The sequence below is a fragment of the Sinocyclocheilus rhinocerous genome, unplaced genomic scaffold (assembly GCF_001515625.1).
Source record: "Sinocyclocheilus rhinocerous isolate Xijiao unplaced genomic scaffold, SAMN03320098_v1.1 scaffold1129, whole genome shotgun sequence".
NCBI classification, from domain to species: domain Eukaryota; kingdom Metazoa; phylum Chordata; class Actinopteri; order Cypriniformes; family Cyprinidae; genus Sinocyclocheilus; species Sinocyclocheilus rhinocerous.
The window spans coordinates 974,858-981,905 of NW_015634513.1; the positions used below are offsets into that span (position 1 = coordinate 974,858).

At 38.0% G+C, this 7,048-nt stretch overlaps 1 protein-coding gene across 3 annotated transcripts in view; it reads right to left on the reverse strand.

Moving 5' to 3' along the window:
* The window catches only part of fbxw7 (F-box and WD repeat domain containing 7), a 236,815-nt gene extending 229,767 nt beyond the window's left edge, over positions 1-7,048 (reverse strand). The window contains exons 1-2 of one of the 3 annotated variants that reach the window (XM_016559873.1): positions 6,865-7,048; positions 6,617-6,767 (exon numbers count right to left, since the gene is read on the reverse strand). The gene's annotated coding sequence lies outside the window, so the exon portion shown is untranslated. Of the gene's footprint in view, positions 1-6,616 lie in introns of all 3 variants that reach the window. The other 2 variants (XM_016559872.1, XM_016559871.1) reach the window with 2 other exon arrangements.

Below are 7,048 nucleotides of genomic sequence, written 5' to 3' on the forward strand. Positions count from 1 at the left end.
TTTTTCGCAAAATGCGCCCATTTGGTCGCACACTGGAGCCCTGTGCATTACAGTATTTCTTTATCCTGTTGTTCAAATCGCGGTAATCGAATACGGATATCGTGATAATTAAAATATGAAATGGTAATACTAACCGTGGGGTATTTTATCACGATTTATCGTCAAACCGGTAATCGTTACATACCTAGTGGGGACATAATTACTGATTATAATGACTTATACGGTCTTTTTACGCTTTGCGTCACGTATCGCGCTGTGTAAACACAAAACCACATCTGCATTTGTGATCGGAGAAACAACAAGCCTACTCTAAACTGCACAAAACTCGCATTTGAATCATCAGTGGCAAATTATTTAAATATAACAAAATTTACTTACAGGCTGTGAGTCAGAAGCGCCAGACTGTCCTTGCAAAGTTGGAACTCCCCAACTTCATAGAAACAGCCTTTGAGCCACAGACGCAGTGTAGGCTACTGGTTCAGGAAACAGTCCTCATCCTCCATAAAATGTGCTGCACACATCTGAATATTTGGGTTGAACTGTTCTGGAACAGTGTTGTAAATACAACTTAACCACTGATTTCTAGTCATGTCCTCTTTTGGAAGGCCAAACAAAGTAGTATCGCTTTCACAACGAAAAACACAGCGACTCCACAACTTGGCAGTGGCGGCAACAACAAGAATTAAAGTTATGCCTTCTTTTTTGGCGTGAACATTTGGTCGCCGTTATGCAAATCTTCCCACATTGTGACGTAGACATGTGGGGGCGTGTTAGAACGAGCCGTTTTAGGTAGGCGTGGTTGACTCTTAACTTTTATAAAGAATATCTCTTTGGATTTGAGACTTTAGTCTTTGCAACTTTACAGATCTTCTTTATGCACCAAGAGTTTGTAACACTCCAAAGAGAAAGGAAAAATTTTAATCGCATCATATGACCCCTTTAAAAAAAGAGATACAGAGAAAATAATTCTCTAAATGTCACAGAAGGGCTTGATGAGACACCTGTGGAGAAATTAAGCCTTTCAGTGTTTTGTTTTGATTTTCTACCAAACTTTGTTTTGGCTACAGCTGTGGGAACATTAGAGTCAGGATAGAAGAAAAATGATCTGTCACACTCTGTTATATTATACTAACGCCAATATATCACTCTGTGAATTTCACAATGCTTTAGACAACAAAAAATACCAGTGTTCGATGGAACAAGTTTGTGTGCAGAGCTCTCAAATTTGCTATATTTTTACTTTAAACTAGGTATGGGCCAGGGTGGTCCAGTAGTAGTCCAATATCCAACCAGTCAATTAGTGAGGTGAACCAGAACATAAGCAAAAAGGGTAACCAAGTAAAAGTATTCATAAGTATGATCGTCCAGCTGTGGGTGTGCTAATAGTGTTAGCCTAAGCTAAGCATCCAGTTGCTAGCCAGCTCCAAAAAAACAAGACAACTACCAAAAATAGTCTCTTTGTAACAATGGCACATAGGCTTTATTGACCACAAAGCGATGAATTTGCCTTCGAAATAAAGTGTTTTAATGGGTTAGCAGCAGCAATTTCAGCACCTGAAAATACAATTTTCAGTTTCAGCAGTAATAGTTCTGAAATGCCGATGGCATGGTGCTGTTTAATTAGTTAGTTTGTTTGTTTGTGTTTAACACCATTCCAGCTTCTGTGGCTAAGAGAAATATTATGGCTGAATTATATCATGTTTTTATAAATTATTTTTGCTAAAAACTCCTAAACAGTATTTGGCTTAACTCTGTTAAAAAATCTCTTCAAAAGAATCTCTTCTTTCATAAATTCTCAATGAGTTAAAACCAGCACAATCTGCTGTTTAATTAGCACATCTCCATTGACACATTTTGAATGTGTTAGCATCTATTTAGCGCAAACAACGTGGAAAGCTAACAGGTAACCACTTAAACTGTGGACGCACTTCACCTTGGCCAAAAATTATGCTAGCATAACAATATGTAAAATTTGTTAGGCTTTACTACAACCGGTTTAATTTATCACCTGAGAACACGACCTAAACAGAACACTGAATTTTTGGTTTTCAGCTAAATGAAAACTTTGATTTGAAAACTAAATGAAAACTAATTTGTTTTTCCATATGGGTTATGGATATTTATCCCAATTATCTAATGTTGTCTGTTAGTTAACCTACTAAAATTATGTTTTTTAGAGACACATGGGCACCAAGCACATGGACATAACACTGCATAATTAAACATGTCCTCCTTGACAAGTTTTTCAGACAACCCACTAGTGTTGCTTTCGTCAACGAAAATTATGACTAAATATCGTGGTCAACGAACCTTTATCACATGACGAAAACGAGACGAGACGAAAATGCTGGTCATGTGACGATGACTATAATTAAATGTATAATGCAATATCATTGACGAATAAAAACGAGACTAAATGTGGTTTACAAAATAAAAACTATGCTAAAATGTCTCTTAATTTTCGTTGACCAAAACGAGACGAAACGAAATGTTATAACGTTATTTCGTCCCGTTTAGTCACGTTATTATTATTATTTTGCAGTATTTCTGTTTCCTGTGTCTCGCTTCAGCGGCATCAGGGCGCACTGCGCAGACGCAGGCCCCACTCGGGGTGCCGCGTCTGTCGAGAGCAGGGGTGCCGTGTAAAAAATAATTTTTTAATATTTTTAAATTGCTAAAAATTTTCAAAAAAGCAGCTATTATATATTTCGTCTATACTACTAGGTACTTATACTATATTGACTGGGTTAAATAGAATTGCATTTCTAAAAAGAGACTAAAATACAATTTTCATTGACTAAAACTAGACTAAATGTCATCAGTTTTCGTCGACTAAAACTAGACTAAAATGCTCAGACTTTTAGTTGACTAAAACTTGACTAGACTAAAAAGAGTATGAACGTGACAAACTAATAAAAACTAAAACGACAGTTTCACACAAAGACTAGACTAAAACTAAAATTAAAACAGGCCGCCAAAAACAACACTACAACCCACCAACTAAAATATGTTTTTTCACTTCGCTACCCACAACATTACTACACTTATTTCAGCACTATTGAACTAATTTAATGGTCATATGAGAAGGATGTCATGGAGTACAAGTTTTACATTTTGGCATGGGTATTTGAGAATTGATTCCATCAAAATGAGAGCCATCCAACACATACATCCCTGTAGTATTTACACCTGAAAGAATCACCATCCTCTCTGCTTGTGTCTGAGTGCTGTGAGAGCACATGAAAAGGCAGCAGCACTCCATGGCAACTCACACCTCCGTTACAGCAGAAGAGATGACAGTCATGTGACCGCAGCCTTTTCTTTTCCCTCAGCACACGAGCTGAAGAGACATAACCATATGTAGAGTTCATAAGGTATTGTGTGCACAGGGATAGTTTACCTAAAAATTAACAAACAATATATTTTGAGAAATATCTTAGTTTTTTGCCTTAACAATGAAAGTCAACGGTCATAAGTTCTTATATCTTAATTTTTATATTATATCAAACATATTTTGAGTTCCTCAGTAGGAAAAAAAAAACAGGTCTGAACTGACTTAAGAGATGAACTATAACAAATTAGTTAACTACATTAGTTAACATGAACTAACAAAAAAAGACTACAATACATCTACAGCACTTAATCTACAGCACTTAATTTTGCTTACAGATCTACTAAAACGTGAATAAAATTCAAAGAATAAATACTGTAACCAATTTATTGCTCATTGTTTATTATTAATTATTAATCTCATTAATGAGACCTTACTGTGTTACCCTGTTTGTGAAAATCGACAGAATTCTGCATAACAGACTTGCATATGCTAAAATGTGTTAAATAACATTCACACCAAGTTCACACAAAGAACAATAACTAACATTATCGTCCATTTGTGTGGATGCTATTTAGTTATAGTTAGCATCAAAACTGCGCAGTCAGTGCTGCACTTTTATTTGTAGTTAAAACGCAACCAGCTAAAATCTAGATATATGTAATAAACAAATGAAGAACATGTTCCAATTAAGCAGAAATAAAGAAAGCCATCTCAAGAGTTCTATGCATTTGTGACCTAACAGCATCAGTAAAGCTTTAGTAAAAGCTTCAGTATGTGTTATATGCACTTGCCTTTAGCCGAAATCCATGAACTAAAAGAGCTGGTTTTCAGCAGAAGACTTTCCAGTATTGGAAGACTTGGGTAAGCCCTTTACATAGTTTACTCGATGTCAAATTCATGTAGCTCTCCTAAGTAAAGCTTTTAATTGAGCAACAGAATCCATCATAGGGGAACACGAGTGAAATTCTAGAAAACTTGCCTTTAGTGAGGAGCCCAGAGAACACAAAGGGAGTTTGCAGTGAAAGGCTGCCGATTGCTGCAACTCTTTTAACCACGACTATCTTTAAATCAAAGCCACACAACAGACCTGCTCTTATTATAGCAGAGTGTCATTAAGAAGTGGCTGGCCTGAAAAATATTCTCTTCAAAAGAGCCACTCATCAGATGACCCGGTTCCTTTCTCTCATCTCCCAGTCCGGTCATGTCTTCTGTATGCTCTCTTTGTGTCTTATCAAAACATTAAGGCCATTCAGCAAGTCTCAAAGATCCATACAGCAGACTAAAGCCTTGAAAGCATTCATATAGCATAAAGGCCACGGCGTAAAAGAGCTCAAAACATCAGCTGAGACAGAGCACCCTACACCCTTCCGAGAGGGATGCCGATTCCCTGCAGGAGGGTGACTCTGGGCTCTCAGAAGTGGAAATGAATGTTGTGGAAAGGGTGTGAGAGGATGAAAGATCACACACTATCCTCTGTATTTCCTGCTCTTTTTCCTCTCCCTCCCCTCCAATGTTATCAAACCCTTTCCACTGTATCCCAGAGTGACCCACAATATTCAGAACGACCTCAAAAACCAAATCAAGCAAACCCAGAGGGGTCTGTGCACCTCTGTCCTGATGTTTTAACGTTCAAACAGGTGACAAAACTATTAAAACTAGAGGTGCAGTGCTTGGAGAAATGTTTTTAAACTTGCAAACTGACCTCCGTCTGTTCTCTAGAGAAACCTCCTTCCTTTTCCAAGTAATGCTTTTATTTGATAACAGATATTACATAAACACGTGGAGCAATAGATGGCATTGCAAACCCTGTAAAACAAGTTACATAATATTACAGATTATGCTGAAATTTTCAAAGGCTCACTGTGTTCAAGTCCCTAAACTTTTATATTTATAAATTAAATCAATATAAAATTGCTGTGTGGTTATGAAAATAAAGCAAAGTCTTTGCCTTTCAGAGCTAAAGAAGTTTTGTATAGCCATGTGTTCATTTAATATAGCGCAGCCTCCATTTGTTCAATTCCCTCGTGTGGAGAGATGGATAAAAAGTGCTGTTATTATCATTACGTGGATGTTGGGGCTGAAAAAAAATGAGAAAGAAGTTTCACTTAGAGTTTGAGAAAAGAAAGCATGCTTTGACAAACTTCCATCGGCTGTAGTCAGTGCTAACATGTGCTTGTCTCTCGCGCCGTGCACGCGCTGCACATAAATCTGTACAAATTAATAATTTCTCCCTCACAACGTGCCAGCCCGGCTAATATTTCCCGAAAAGTCCTATTAAAGAGCGAAAAGTCTGCAGATATTGGCGGGCGCTTCACGTGGATTTAAAGCCCTTATAGGACGCGGCGGTGGTGGTTCAAAGGCTGAACGTCGATTGTTAGCGAGCTAAGCTAACGCGCTAGGCTAGGCGCTATCAGATGTTATCCTGCTGCACGGGCACAAAACACAGCACTTTATAAAATAAACGACAGTATAGTGGACAATCGGATAAACATATTCATAAACGAGTTCGCCTTTCGATTGTCCAGCTCTGGGTGTGCCAATAGTGTTAGCCTAAGCTAAACCTCCTGTCGCTAACCGGCTAAACTACAGCAAAACAAGCGAAAACACAAGGAATACTCATAATAATGATGGGTGGTGAGGGTTTAGTAATTGTTATTAATCTAAAACGCAACCAATCGCGAATATATGTAAACACACCAGTGTAGTAAAACATCCAGTGTATTTAGAGGGCAACCACAGCGTTTTTATCTACTGTAAACTTACAATTTTAAACAAGAGAAATTGGTTTTGTTAACTATATCTGAAGTTTAACTCAAATCAGTATGAGCAAAATATCAATACAGCGAAAGTGGAAAAAACTCAGATGATCAAGCTTTTTGTATTAGATTTGTTTTACGCAGCTACAAAACTCTAGCAAACACCGCGTATTTGTTGTGTCCTATATCTTGGAATTGGGTTAATGTAGTTTAACTACAACAACAACAGTTTCAGAATAGTGCATGCGAGTGATTTCTCTTATCAATGAAACACTGCAGTTTTAAATGACATGCAACCTACACATCAGACTGGCATATTAAATAAGCATATCATAAGCAGCTGTACGTTACATATATTGAATATTATACACACGAGAGAGGCCATGTAATCAGCTTCATATGTGCATTACCTGCATGAGGTTGTGTGGTGAAGCTGATCACATGGCCCGTTACTCCTACAAAATCACCCTAGCATGGTCAAGTCTACATTTGCAAGACGTTTTATTAGACAAATGCATGTATTTACCCTGGAAACTGATGGAAAGGCGAAGGAAAATTAGGCACCTGTGTGCGCAGGGACAGTTAACTCCCCCAGGTATCCTATCCAGAGTTCAATTACGGTCACCGGTCTCTCCTCTTCTCCTCTCCGGTTTGCCCGAAAGAAAGATGAAACGATCCTTTGAAAACGAGTTGAAGTTTTACAAGCACAAACCAAACATTTTCATCCGATGGAATAAAGTAGGAGCGTTACGCCAACCCTTTCAACCCACGCACCAGGGAGAGCTTTATTATTTATTTATCTTCTGCAAAAACTAAAATCTCCCTGAAATAATATGTGACCGATTTAAAGAACGCCCAGGATACGGCGCACGACTCCGATGCTTCTCCGTTAAGCGCGATCGTCTTTATCCCACTGATTTCTGTACGACTCCCTGTCCACGGATGATGGCGTGTGTCG